The sequence below is a fragment of the Oncorhynchus gorbuscha genome, linkage group LG25 (genome assembly GCF_021184085.1).
Source record: "Oncorhynchus gorbuscha isolate QuinsamMale2020 ecotype Even-year linkage group LG25, OgorEven_v1.0, whole genome shotgun sequence".
NCBI classification, from domain to species: Eukaryota; Metazoa; Chordata; class Actinopteri; order Salmoniformes; family Salmonidae; genus Oncorhynchus; species Oncorhynchus gorbuscha.
Window position 1 is genome coordinate 36,306,779 of NC_060197.1, and position 15,854 is coordinate 36,322,632.

At 43.6% G+C, this 15,854-nt stretch overlaps 1 protein-coding gene across 1 annotated transcript in view; it reads left to right on the forward strand.

The window, feature by feature from the left end:
- Window positions 1-15,854, forward strand: part of LOC124013915 (regulator of G-protein signaling 12-like) — an 85,582-nt gene that overhangs the window by 25,519 nt on the left and 44,209 nt on the right. The window lies entirely within an intron of this gene.

Consider the following 15,854-nt stretch of genomic DNA (forward strand, 5'->3'; position numbering starts at 1 on the left):
CTCGACACAATCCTGTCTCGGAGCTCTACGGACAATTCCTTTGACTTCATGGCTTGGTTTTTGCTCTGAATTGTTGTGCAACTGTGGGACCTTATATAGACAGGTGTGTGCCTTTCCAAATCATGTCTAATCAATTGAATTTACCACACAGGTGGACTCCAATCAAGTTGCAGAAACATCTCAAGGATGATCAATGGAAACAGGGTGCACCTGAGCTCAATTTCAAGTCTCATAGCAAAGGGTCTGAATACTTATGTAAATAAGGAATTTTTTTTTTTTTTTTTCACATTTGCAAAAATGTTTAAAAAAATACCTTGCTTTGTCATTATGGGGTGTTGTGTGTAGATTGCTGAGGGTTTTTATTTATTTAATCAATTTTAGAATAAGGCTGTAACGTAACAAAATGTGGAAAAAGTCAAGGGGTCTGGTGTACTTTCCGAAGGCACTGTCAGTGAAAGTGAGAGAACAAAAATTGCTGAATACAAAAATCTCTCTCTCTCTCTCTTTCTTGCTCCTGCTTCATTTTTTAACAAATTAATTTGTTGAAAACTGTTCAACTATTGTCTTTCTCTCTCTTTGAGTCAGCTACTCACCACATTTTATGCACTGCAGTACTAGCTAGCTGTAGCTTATGCTTTCAGTACTAGATACATTCTCGGTGGACAACATGTCAGTTCATGCTGCAAGAGCTCTGATTGGTTGGAGGACGTCCTCCGTAAGTTGATATAATTACTGTGTAAGTCTGTGGAAGGGGGTGAGCCTCCTAGTTTTTGTATTGAAGTCAATGTACTCAGAGGAGGACAGAAACTAGCTGTCCCACGGCTACACTATGGTACTACCCTACAGAGTGCTGTTGAGGCTACTGTAGAACCTCATAGCAAAACAGTGTGTTTTAATAAATTATTTGGTAACGTGATTGTATTTCGTATAGTGTAGCCACTGCAGTATGACCAGAAGAACCAACCAGGCACTGGATCACACGGTCACGGAATTGAACATTACACTCAGCAGAAAGTCAGGGAATAGGACTATTTCAATGTCAAGGCCCAGTCCATCTCCCTTAGTCTAGTTACACACTGAAAAATCCAAGTTTACAAATCACAAGGCCCTCTCATCATCATAGGCTAAAACAAAACCACCGGTGGCGGCCGCTGATTGGCTAAGTACTCGGTGCAAAGCAGCATGACAGAAATATGATGGCAAGTTTTCAAACTACCATTAGTTTCTTTGAGAAGATACAGTATATACAGTGATCTGTGCATTTGAACACAGCGTAAATACACCAATTTCAGTTTTGCACATCAAAACCGAATGTTGCACATGCTGCCTCAGTTTTGACCAGATTAGATTTAAAATGAGCAGCCAGCTCACAAACGAACGAGTACACCAGGGAGAACGCAACAAGCATGCAGATGCAATAAGTGAAAACATATTATCTAACTGGGGATAGCTAGCTTACATAATGTCACAAAGCATGATGTGCTAGCCAGTTAAAGTTCATTCTGAAATAACTTCACATTTACGAGTTAGTCAGAACTGAGTTTAGAAAGACTTGATATTGGCATGGGGACTATCAAGCAAGCTACCAGCTACATATAGATAGCTGCTTATCAAAGGTAGATAACTGGTTAATTCGACCCCCCCCCCAATTTTTTTTTACCAAACTATTTCTCAATGTGTCTGAATTACAGTTGCTAGCTAATTAATTTGATCATGCTTTGTGATACACCCGGTTTTATGCTGTTTTAGTCCACACATGTCACCCTTTCACCTATAGTAGAACCTGACGAACAACATGGGGGAAGCAGTAAGCCATGTGCGTAAGTAAGGTGTCTGGCGCGAGAGACGTATTGGGAGGGAGTTCTGACCGAACGCACATTTGAGCGCCCCCAGGATGTCCATTTACTTTGTGATGTTATAATTTATGCTAGCAGTTCCCCATCATAGCCAATAGCTGGCAAAACAATCCAAGCAATGTTCGCAAAGCCTATGCACCCATGGAGGCGGAGATGCTGCTGCTGTTTGTTTTGAACAATATTTTTTGTTAAATATATTATTAAAAAATATATATATATATATATATATATATATATATATATATATATATATATATATATATATATATATATATTTATTTTGTTGAGAAAACATAAATCTAGTTTTTTTTTCGACGAATGACAAATGGGGCGTGGCCCTTAATGCCATAATAAGATCACCCTTGATTTTTTAAACACGGCATGAAACCCTTCAAGCTTTCTCTCTCTGTAGTGGGGCTATTTTTGGGAGACTAAGGGGGAAGAATCTAGGGCTAATTACAAGTGCAAGGTTTCAGTTTGGAAAGCCCATTTCTTGTGTAGCTGTGGGAGAGAAAGCAGGGCGAGGGCGTGCTGGGGTCTAATGTGGCCAACTCTGCACGCCTTCAAGGCTCTCCTCCGTCATAGTCAACAAGGCTGTGATGTCTGAATATTTTTCTTGAGTGGACCAGTTCGATCTTCCTCAATGTTACTCAACTGATTTTACTGCAAAGATGTTTTCAGCTCAACGTTGAACGTCACACACTGTACAGTAAGCCTGTTATGAAAGTTTGAGATGTCAGATGTTATCCAATCTATTCTCAATTAAGTTATAAATTTTTTACGATTCCGCCACACTGACGTATCTGCATTCAGAGCGACACTAGCAATTGCTTAATGGAGCGAATGTCATGTCTCGGAAATACATTAGGTCACTGTACCTGTACGAAGGGTCAGGAGGGGTTAAATTGATATTACCCGTCTCTGGAACAAGAAAGAAACACTCAGTTCTGACTGTTATATAGCCTGGGTTTGGTGTGTCTGACCCTGAGAGATGTAGAGCATCAGAAATGAGAAAGGTAAACATCTCCAGTGAGAGGAATGCTAACACAGTAACACTCCCAGCTAACGTGTCATGGCTGCCCTAGTATGACCTGTCTAACAGTGACACAGATATATACACTACATGACCAAAATGATCTCATTCCAAAATCATGGGCATTAATATGGAGTTGCCCCCCCCCCCCTTTGCTGCTGTAACAGCCTCCACTCTTCTGGGAAGGCTTTCCACTAGATGTTGGAACATTGCTGCGGGGACTTGCTTCCATTCAGCCACAAGAGCATAATTGAGGTCGGGCACTGATGATGGGCGATTAGGCCTGGCTCGCAGTCGGCATTCCAATTCATCCCAAAGTTGTTTGATGGGGTTGAGGTCAGTCAAGTTCTTCCACACCGATCTCGACAAACCATTTCTTTATGGACCTTGCTTTCTGCACAGGAGCTTGCTGAAACAGGAAAGGGCCTTCCCCAAACTGTTACCACAAAGTTGGAGGCACAGAATTGTCTAGAATGTCATTGTATGCTGTAGCGTAAATATTTCCCTTCACTGGAGCTAAGAGGCCTAGCCAGAACCATGAAAAACAACCTTAGACTATTATTCCTGATCCACCAAACTTTACAGTTGGCACTATGCATTGGGGCAGGTAGCGTTCTCCTGGCATCTGCCAAACCCAGATTCGTCCGTCAGACTGCCAGATGGTAAAGCGTGATTCATCACTCCAGAGAACGCGTTTCCACTGCTCCAGAGTCCAATGGCGGCGAGCTTTACTGGTATTGCTCATGGTGATCTTAGGTTGCTAGGTCATGTGTGGCTGCTCGGTCATGGAAACCCATTTCATGAAGCTCCTGATGAACAGTTCTTGTGCTGACGTTGCTTTCAGAGGCAGTTTGGAACTTGGTAGTGAATGTTGAAACTGACAGACTGTTTTTGCTCCAAGACATTTCCACTTCACAATAACAGCACATACAGTTGACTGGGGTAGCTCTAGCAGGACAGACATTTGTCAAACTGACATTTGTTGAACTGGAAAGGTGGAATCTTGAAAGTCACTGAGCTCTCCAGTATGGTCATTCTACTGCTAATGTTTGTCTATGGAGATTGGATGGGTGCTCGATTTTATACGCCTGTCAGCAACGGGTGTGACTGAAATACCCGAATACACTCATTTGAAGAGGTGTCCACATACTTTTGTATATGTAGTGTATAGACACACACTTGCACATACACACACGTGTGGGCGTACACACGGGCGTGCTCGCATACATGTACACACACACACACACACACACACACACACACACACACACACACACACACACACACACACACACACACACACACACACACACACACACACACACACACACACACACACACACACACACACACACACACACACACACACACACACACCAGCTCAGGTAGTCTACAACAACATACCAGTTTAACACATACCAGTTTAAATCCAGACTGGAGCCGACCCCATCTGCTGCGGCTGTAAGGGCTAATTGGAGAGCCAATTCTTCTTAAAGAAGAATGACTGTGATTAGCACAGATCGGGGAGATTAGGAGATGAAACGCATCAGGACAATGGTTGTTGTTCACATGCAAATCAGACTGACTTTAAATGACAGTTAAAGGTCTTTGTTTCTGGAATTGATTACACCAAAGGCTGAATGGTTGTGTACAGCTAATTGGTTCCAGTGGACTCCAGTTCCTTGTTTGACCTGATCATGGTCCTTCCTTGCTGCTCTTCAAGGCAAAGATATTTAGGCTGCGACATCGTGTATGCTTGTGAGAAGATCTTTGTAGTAGAATTATTCAAAACACGTGGACATTTTATTGAATTTGCAAACAAATAGCCCCAGATAAGTGCTTTAGGCTACATCCAAACACCAGCAATGAATGATCACCCATTGAAGTCATGAGAAATGTAGGAACACTGACTGTATGCAAGCCATGGTCAGATTTATCAGGAATAATCCTCTTAGTTTTAGCCTTGGTCTTACATGCCCAATTTGCCTTTAGGAAGTAGATGGCACATTTAGGGAGAGACTACTCTAATTGCGTTCAATTTGTTTACTATCCCTCACTGTCACCCAATCGTCATTCATGAGCTCATCATCAGATCTGAGCTGATGGTACACAGTGTCTAGCAGACCTACAGGGACGTTGTGGCTAAACAGATTTCCCAGTGATAACATTTTGAAGCACACAACACAATGCTGTCACACTGTCTGGGGGCGTATCTTCACTTGCTCACATATTGCCAGAGGAGTCTCTATTCTCTCTCTTCTTCTCCTCTCTTTGTTGGGGAAGAAATGCATTTTCCATCTTATCAGTCAAAGGAAGCGGCTTCCAAACCCCTCTCTTGATGTTATTTTCAGAGGAATAGTTTTTAGTCTGCCATAAGAGAGCAGGCAGAGATTAGTTGTCTGCTTCAATTGGAGATTGCTTTGTTTAGAACTTCTGACGAGTGCTGCCGAGGTCTTGTTGACATTGGAGTGTTCGCATAGGAATAGAGTATAGGGAGGAAAGGAAATATCTGACTAATTGATTTGGTTGTTGGGAGTGTTGGCTCAGGGATTATTAAAGCTGGAATCATTAATCGTAAAGCTGTCACATCCGTTTGCGATATTACAACAACAAAAAGGTTTCTGCAAACAACAGAAACAGTTGTTTCCTCTTCGGACATCATTACATTTACATTACATTACATTTAAGTCATTTAGCAGACGCTCTTATCCAGAGCGACTTACAAATTGGTGCATTCACCTTATGACATCCAGTGGAACAACCACTTTACAATAGTGCATCTAAATATTTTAAGGGGGGGGAGGGGGGTGAGAAGGATTACTTTATCCTATCCTAGGTATTCCTTAAAGAGGTGGGGTTTCAGGTGTCTCCGGAAGGTGGTGATTGACTCCGCTGTCCTGGCGTCGTGAGGGAGTTTGTTCCACCATTGGGGAGCCAGAGCAGCGAACAGTTTTGACTGAGCTGAGCGGGAACTGTACTTCCTCAGTGGTAGGGAGGCGAGCAGGCCAGAGGTGGATGAACGCAGTGCCCTTATTTGGGTGTAGGGCCTGATCAGAGCCTGGAGGTACTGAGGTGCCGTTCCCCTCACAGCTCCGTAGGCAAGCACCATGGTCTTGTAGCGGATGCGAGCTTCAACTGGAAGCCAGTGGAGAGAGCGGAGGAGCGGGGTGACGTGAGAGAACTTGGGAAGGTTGAACACTAGACGGGCTGCGGCGTTCTGGATGAGTTGTAGGGGTTTAATGGCACAGGCAGGGAGCCCAGCCAACAGCGAGTTGCAGTAATCCAGACGGGAGATGACAAGTGCCTGGATTAGGACCTGCGCCGCTTCCTGTGTGAGGCAGGGTCGTACTCTGCGGATGTTGTAGAGCATGAACCTACAGGAACGGGCCACCGCCTTGATGTTAGTTGAGAACGACAGTTTGTTGTCCAGGATCACGCCAAGGTTCTTAGCGCTCTGGGAGGAGGACACAATGGAGTTGTCAACCGTGATGGCGAGATCATGGAACGGGCAGTCCTTCCCGGGAGGAAGAGCAGCTCCGTCTTGCCGAGTTCAGCTTGAGGTGGTGATCCGTCATCCACACTGATATGTCTGCCAGACATGCAGAGATGCGATTCGCCACCTGGTCATCAGAAGGGGGAAAGAAGATTAATTGTGTGTCGTCTGCATAGCAATGATAGGAGAGACCATGTGAGGTTATGACAGAGCCAAGTGACTTGGTGTATAGCGAGAATAGGAGAGGGCCTAGAACAGAGCCCTGGGGACACCAGTGGTGAGAGCGCGTGGTGAGGAGACAGATTCTCGCCACGCCACCTGGTAGGAGCGACCTGTCAGGTAGGACGCAATCAAGCGTGGGCCGCGCGGAGATGCCCAACTCGGAGAGGGTGGGAGAGGAGGATCTGATGGTTCACAGTATCGAAGGCAGCCGATAGGTCTAGAAGGATGAGAGCAGAGGAGAGAGAGTTAGCTTTAGCGGTGCGGAGCGCCTCCGTGATACAGAGAAGAGCAGTCTCAGTTGAATGACTAGTCTTGAAACCTGACTGATTTGGATCAAGAAGGTCATTCTGAGAGAGATAGCGGGAGAGCTGACCAAGGACGGCACGTTCAAGAGTTTTGGAGAGAAAAGAAAGAAGGGATACTGGTCTGTAGTTGTTGACATCGGAGGGATCGAGTGTAGGTTTTTCAGAAGGGGTGCAACTCTCGCTCTCTTGAAGACGGAAGGGACGTAGCCAGCGGTCAGGGATAAGTTGATGAGCGAGGTGAGGTAAGGGAGAAGGTCTCCGGAAATGGTCTGGAGAAGAGAGGAGGGGATAGGGTCAAGCGGGCAGGTTGTTGGGCGGCCGGCCGTCACAAGACGCGAGATTTCATCTGGAGAGAGAGGGAGAAAGAGGTCAGAGCACAGGGTAGGGCAGTGTGAGCAGAACCAGCGGTGTTGTTTGACTTAGCAAACGAGGATCGGATGTCGTCGATCTTCTTTTCAAAATGGTTTGAAGTCATCTGCAGAGGAGGAGGGGGAGGGGGGAGGAGGATTCAGGAGGGAGGAGAAGGTGGCAAAGAGCTTCCTAGGGTTAGAGGCAGATGCTTGGAATTTAGAGTGGTAGAAAGTGGCTTTAGCAGCAGAGACAGAGGAGGAAAATGTAGAGAGGAGGGAGTGAAAGGATGCCAGGTCCGCAGGGAGGCGGGTTTTCCTCCATTTCCGCTCGGCCTTCCGGAGCCCTGTTCTGTGAGCTCGCAATGAGTCGTCAAGCCACGGAGCGGGAGGGAGGACCGAGCCGGCCTGGAAGATAGGGGACATAGAGAGTCAAAGGATGCAGAAAGGGAGGAGAGGAGGGTTGAGGAGGCAGAATCAGGAGATAGGTTGGAGAAGGTTTGAGCAGAGGGAAGAGATGATAGGATGGAAGAGGAGAGTAGCGGGGGAGAGAGAGCGAAGGTTGGGACGGCGCGATACCATCCGAGTAGGGGCAGTGTGGGAAGTGTTGGATGAGAGCGAGAGGGAAAAGGATACAAGGTAGTGGTCGGAGACTTGGAGGAGTTGCAATGAGGTTAGTGGAAGAACAGCTCATTACACATGCGATGGAACAGCAGAATATGTACTGCACATTTTTTTACCACTTTGGCCGACGCTCCTCTCCTCTCGCTTCGTCAACAAAACAATAAGAAGGGCCGTGGGGTGGTTAGTGGTGCTGTCTCCCCTGTTGCGGATTCCATCTTATGGAGTCTCATCATGGGAGGCCTTCATTTTGAGTATTAGAACCACTGGGACTCAATAGACAATGGTTGGAACAGGCTTAGGCATTTTGGAAAATGTCATTAAGCATAAAGTGTGGGAATATTCTGCTAGGCTTTCTTCTTTCAGCTCTCAGTCAATAAGCAAGAGTCGTAAGCATGACAAGTGGATGAGGAACTGATCTAAAAAGATGCTGCACATTAAATAAAAACAAATGGATTGGTTATTTAGTAAATTTGTACACATGCTATATTAATAGTATATATGCCATTTAGCAGACGCTTTTATCCAAAGCTACTTACAGTCATGCGTGCATATATTTTATGTATGGGTTATCCTGGGAATTGAACCCACTATCCTGGCGTTCTCGCACTTTGGCTATGCTAGTTACCCAGCGGATTTCTTCCCTGATAGCTAGTAGTACTGTAGCTAGTAAGAGCGTCTGCTAAATGACTTAAATGTAATGTAAATGTAGTGATCGCAGAGAGGTAGAGGCGAAGCCAGAGGGCTGACTTTGCTCCAATAATAATATAATAATATATGCCATTCAGCAGACGCTTTTATCCAAAGCGACTTACAGTCATGTGTGCATACATTCTACATATGGGTGGTCCCGGGAATCGAACCCACTACCCTGGCGTTACAAGCGCCATGCTCTACCAACTGAGCTACAGAAGGACCAGGCTCCAAAATCTGTCTGTGCGAAAATAAGCATTAACCCATGAAAAAGGAGATTTTTTTTGTATGGAGGTCAATGAGAGAGTGTCGAATACGTAAAGCTTATTTGATCGAATAGAAGTTTCGTAATGTTTAGGTTTTTACAAATGTACTGATATAAGCGGATGCACGTGGCATCCCGGCAACTTTGAGAAAACAATGTTTTATCAGAGTTGTGCCTGTTATTCACTTCTGCCTTATCATTGGCTAGAATGTTACCCCCTTTTAAAGAAATGTATTCCCATAGTTACAACATTGAGTCCAGTCTCTTGTGGTGATAGTGATTCCTAAGCAAGGTCTATTTGAAACATCGCCATCTCCTGGTAGCAGATTCAGAGGCTTAAAGCCCACAAAAGCTTGAAAACCCCATAACATTTTTGCTGACAATTTGGAAAAAAAACTCAAACTGAACATAATTCATGATGTTTTTTGTTTGTTATTTTAGTTAGTTTTGCAGTCAAAGATAATAGATTCAGAATAGTTTTAGGTTTTCAAGCGGTTTAGTTAATTATTTTATTTCAGTTTCCGAAATAGTTTTTTCATGACTGTTTTGTCTTTGTTTTCATTTTCGTTTAACACACACACACACACACACACACACACACACACACACACACACACACACACACACACACACACACACACACACACACACACACACACACACACACACACACACACACACACACACACACACACACACACACACACACACACACACACACACACACACACACACACACACACTTTTTCTCTCTTTGTCTCTGTCAGTCTCTCTCGCTCTCTTTTCTCTCTCTTTTGACACAGACCATGACTGAGAGGACATTCACATGATAAATATTAATAGACCATAATATACCATGTTCAAATGCACTAGGACATAAAACAATCCTCTGTGAAATCTTAACATGTTAAGACGTACTGCATGTGAAACCAGGCTTACACGGCACTTTCAGGCCATGATGAAATGATGGGAACTCTGTGTTAAGAGAGGAATGAAATGGAATAAGGCTTGTCCATCAGCTATGAAAAAACCTAGGAATGGGCCACCCATGTTTGGGAAAATAGAGTGGGTTCCAAAGCAATTTGCACACAGATCCCAGAGATTGCCAAAGAACATCAGAACTGCGACTCAGTCCGACTCCAATGCCAAACGTTTCTAAACGTATTTTCCTTCTCTTTTGTGGAAAGGAAAAACTGCTAGTAGAACCAGTCAAATAGTTGACAGGATTATTTTCATTAAATCATACATTGTTTTCTTGGTTATAGAAATGGTTGATTGCTTTTGTAGTTGTAGTTGATAGTTATGGTGGATCAAATTATTGCTGAACGGTGCAACCTGATGAGGATAAATGCTAAATCTTATTTGAAAATTCATCTGGTTTCAATGTATCGGTGACTCAAGCCCTCTCAAGGCAATGCATATAGAAAACTGTGTCTGGAAACAAAAGAATAGGAAAGCGGCCAATGTGGTTTGACATTTTTCGAGGAGGAGGGAGCAGGGGTTTGTGTTTTATTTCATCCGAATCCCTCACGCACTGTGGTTGCGGAGGCTGAATGTACTGTATTGCTCGTGTGGGTTGCCACGGCAACAGTGAGCGCAGGAGTATAGGGGAACTGAGGTCCTCCGGTCCGGTACCTCTTCAAATTCCTCCGGCTCTCTCCGACTTGTACAGACATGGTGGCAGCATTTGGGTGGGGACCAGCGGCGAAGCTTTCACTCCCGTGGGGACCCCCTCGTTGTTATTCCTACCAATGAGGTCCTCGACCGGTGACACTGTCATTCCTCCCCTGCTCAACATCCTCCTCAGAGCACTCTTTCCTCGCTTGATGCTGCCATGCAGCTGCTTCTCCTGTCATTGACACGGTCACCACATTCACTGTCAGTGTCAGGGACATTGTTGTTAGTCTCAATCTTGTCATGCTGCTCAACTTGACTAAATAAATGTGTTAAAGGCCCATGTGACCAGGTTTTACCTTCCTTTTCTCTTCCCATTTCAGACCCAGGTTTATACCTACGTTCCATTCTAGCCAGAGCTCCGATTTTTAGCTAGCTAGCCGGCTAGATCTGACGCAGATGAGCAGACTGTCACAGATTGGTCAGATCCTAAAATGCATTATGCGAATCCATGACAATGGACAAATGATATGCGAGGTAATATCTTATATAAATGCAGACATAAAAGGTAACATTTTACAGGACACCCAGCATCATAACATGTTATGACACGGTCATATCATAATATGTCATAACAGTTGACATAACTTGTTATAATAAGGTCATAAAATACTGTCATGACACATATTTAGATCTGTTGTGACATAAACTGTGTTATTTTATGGCTTGTTATGACACCTGCATAAGAGTGTCAAAACCCACAAAACCTACCACACAAGGCAAAACGTTCCATACACCAAAGCCTACGTGTCAACTGTATGTTTGTTATCTATTTAAAAAAATGTTTTGACCATGTTAAATTATCATTGTAATTGCGCACATATTGATGTCAGACGTGCACCTACCATGCTGTAATCTGGGATTAATGCAGGAGCAGATTTCAGGAGCAGGACAAGGCACCCTCTTTTTGACTGATGACTGACCCACCATGCTGGTGTTACAAGCACCATCCTCTACCAACTGAGCTACAGTTGGGTGGCTGTAGTCTGGGGTCTCTAAGTAAGCATTTCACTGTATGGTCTACACCTGTTGTATTCGGCACATGTGACAAATAAAATGTGATTTGATTTGATATAGGGAGATTTACGTGCATTACAACAACAACAAAGGATTTTAGAAACCAGCTTTCAAATGAAAGGAAACTTCTTTGCAGAGAAAAAAACAAATTTGAATAAATGTGGGTTTTGACACACTTATGTAGGTGTCATAACCAGCCATAAAATAACACAATATATGTCACAACAAGTGTAAATATATGGGTCATGACAGTGTTATGACCATATTATGACAGGTTATAACAAGTTATGTCAGTTTTTATGACATTATGACATGGTTATGACCTTGTCATGAAGTGTTATGACATCGGGTGTCAAGTAAAGTGTTACCATATCATTTTATTTTCTTTGTCACCATTTTTTAAATGATATGACAGACATTCTTGGGGGCTCCCCTTATTGGCTGCATTGAAGCTCCTCCCCTGGTGGGGAGTGTTCAGGTATGCGCTCAGACACATATCTGTCTGCCTGTTAACATACACCAGACTCCGAGAACAATGAGTCTCAAAAAGAGACTCTCCTTCAAGAAAGCCTGGTACTTCAACACCGTAAGTAAACTTCTGAGAACTTCGTAGGAGAGTTTCATTCTTTTGTCTTGTGGTGGTAAAGGACTCCTGTTTTTGTTAAAGCATCTGCTTTAGTAATTACTCTCTCTCTCCTTCTTTTTCTATCTTTTCCTCTCTCTCTTTCTCTATCCTCTCCTCCCACTCAAAACAGCTGTGTCGGGCGTTCTCTCTCACTAACATCAGTCTGGAGTGGGGAATCATATTCATTGTGGTAACGTTTGTTTTCACAGTTGTGCTGTGGGACAGAGGAACTGCTTCAACTTGCGTGAAGGTTGAAAAGGCATTTCTCTCTGTGTGATCAAGAAAGAGAATATCTCTTAACCCAAACCCTTCTAAACAAGTGAAGAAGTGGGATGTGATCTGCCATAGTTTTAACTTCTTCTACAACTCTGGTCTTTAAAATAATATTTTTTAAATGTAGTTTTATTTATTTCACCGTTATTTAACCAGGTAGGCTAGTTGAGAAAAAGTTCTCATTTACAACTGCGACCTGGCCAAGATAAAGCATAACAATTGGACACATACAACAACACAGAGTTACACATGGAATAAACAAAACATAGTCAATAATACGGCGGAACAAAAGAAAACAAAAAGTCTATATACAGTGAGTGCAAATGAGGTAAGTTAAGGAAATAAATAGGCCATGGTGGCGAAGTAATTACAATATAGCAATTAAACACTGGAATGGTAGATCGGCAGAAGATGAATGTGCAAGTAGAGATACTGGGGTGCAAAGGGGCAAGATAAATGAATAAATACCAGTATGGGGATGAGGTAGGTAGATAGATGGGCTGTTTACAGATGGGCTATGTACAGGTGCAGTGATCTGTGAGCTGCTCTAACAGCTGGTGCTTAAAGCTGGTGAGGGAGATATGAGTCTCCAACTTCAGAGATTTTTCCAGTTCGTTCCAGTCATTGGCAGCAGAGAACTGGAAGGAAAGACGACCAAAGGAGGAATTGGCTTTGGGGGTGACCAGTGAGATATACCTGCAGGAGCGCGTGCTATGAGTGAGTGCAGCTATGGTGACCAGTGAGCTGAGATAAGGCTGGGCTTTACCTAGCAGAGACTTGTAGATAACCTGTAGCCAGTTATCAGGCTCGTAATAGGGGTTGCAACAATTTCGGCAGATCATTTTAGAAAGAGAGGGTCCAGATTGTTTAGCCAGGCTGATTTGTAGGGGTCCAGATTTTTCAGCACTTTCAGAACATCAGCTATCTGGATTTGGGTATAGGAAAAATGGTGGGGGATTTGGCGGGTTGCTGTGGAGGGTGCCGGGCAGTTGACCGGTGTAGGGGTAGCCAGGTGGAAAGCATGGCCAGCCGTAGAGAAATGCTTATTGAAATTCTCAATTATAGTGGATTTATGGGTGGTGACAGTGTTTCCTAGCCTCAGAGCAGTGGGCAGCTGGGTGGAGGTACTCTTATTCTCCATGGACTTTACAGTGTCCCAGAACTTTTTTGAGTTAGTACTACAGGATGCAAATTTCTGTTTGAAAAATCTAGCCTTAGCTTTCCTAACTGCCTGTGTATATTTGTTCCTAACTTCCCAGAAAAGTTGCACATCACACGGGCTATTCGATGCTAATGCAGAACGCCACAGGATGTTTTTGTGCTGGTCAAGGGCAGACAGGTCTGGAGTGAACCAAGGACTATATCTATTCCTAGTTCTACATTTTTTGAATGGGGCATGCTCATTTAAGATGGTGAGGAAGGCACTTTTGAAGAATAGCCAGGCATCATCTAATATACACCATTTAGCAGACGCTTTTATCCGAAGTGATTTACAGTCATGTGTGCATACATTTTTACATTCAGGTGGTCCTGGGACTCGAACCCACCACGCTGGCGTTATAAGCACCATGCTCTACCAACTGAGTTACAGCTGGGTGGCAGTGGCCTGTGATCTGAGCTACAATCCAGCTGAGCAACAGTTTGGTACCTGGGTCAGTGTTGAATGTGTGGTGGTTGTGTTTTATGGCGGTTTTGGAGCAGTGGCGTCTTCCTTGCTGAGCAGCCTTTCAGGTTATGTTGATATAGGACTTGTTTTACTGTGGATATAGATACTTTTGTACCTGTTTCCTCCAGCATCTTCAGAAGGTCCTTTGCTGTTGTTCTGGGATTGATTTGCACATTTTGCACCAAAGTACGTTCATCTCTAGGAGACAGAACATGTCTCCTTCCTGATGACGGCTGCGTGGTCCCATGGTGTTTATACTTGCCTACTATTGTTTGTACAGATGAACGCGGTACCTTCAGGCGTTTGGAAATTGCTCCCAAGGATGAATCAGACTTGTGGAGGTCTCCAATTTTTCTTCTGAGGTCTTGGCTGATTTCTCTTTATTTTCCCATGATGTCAAGCAAAGTGGCACTGAGTATGAAGGTAAGCCTAGAAATAGATCCACAGGTACACCTCCAATTGACTCAAATGATGTCAATTAACTTATCAGAAGCTTCTAAAGCCATGACATAATTTTCTGGAATTTTCCAAGCTGTTTAAAGCCAAAATCAACTTAGTGTATGTAAACTTCTGACCCACTGGAATTGTGATACATTGAATTATAAGTGAAACAGTCTGCAAACGATTGTTGAAAAAATGACTTGTGTCATGTACAAACTAGATGTCCTAACCGACTTGCCAAAACTATAGTTTGTTAACAAGAAATTTGTGGAGTGGTTGAAAAACGAGTTTTAATGACTCCAACCTAAGTGTATGTAAACTTCCGACTTCAACTGTATGTTCATTACACATGGCTGTCATACGCTTGTCTTAATTTGGATGCCAAGCCATTATCAGATTGGATGCTTTTGCTTCATTCATCTCAATCAATTTACATATTAGCTATACAATTAGCCACAACAACTTGGGATTAAAAACTATAATTTTATACGTACAGAGGGATCTGTTAGCAGAAAAAGCATTTTATTAAATAAAAGTTAACAAATAAATGTGCTTTACAGTACCTTTCCTGTTGTTGCAGTTTTATAGCTACATTCCTGCAGTTCTACACATTTTGCCATGGGGTGGGGAGAAATTTCTGCAGTTTTAAAATATAATTTCCAGTAATTTGACACATTTGCCATGATGTATGCCATGTTAATATGATATCTGAGTGAGATGACTAACAAAATCAATGTGGGCCCCCCTGGAGGTAAGGGCCATGATTAGATGTCTAGACGAACTAGACAAATTTACCAGCTGATGAACAACAACAAAAAAGTTTCAAAATTGCACCTTTTATTTTAACCCTCAACAGTAAATTGAGACTCCGACTGAGTTCCTAATTATTTATTTTATTTTTTAGAAATTACAGAGGTCCTGACCTCAGAGTCCTCATATGTAGCTACGGCCCTGCTGCCTAGTGCCACCCATGGATAGAGCCAGTCCCTGGAGGTGTGAACATGAGGATGAGAGCAGAGCAGTTGAGACAACAGAGGTGGGCAGCCATCACTGGATCTCTTCACAGGGGTGTACTGCTGTGGAAGAAATACTGAGCTGGAAACCACACAGAGGTGTGTGTGTGTAGTTCCAGCAACCACTGTGGGCAGTCACCACACACACACACACACACACACACACACACACACACACACACACACACACACACACACACACACACACACACACACACACACACACACACACACACACACACACACACACACACACACACACACACACACACACACACACACACACACAGACAGATGACACACACAGAGA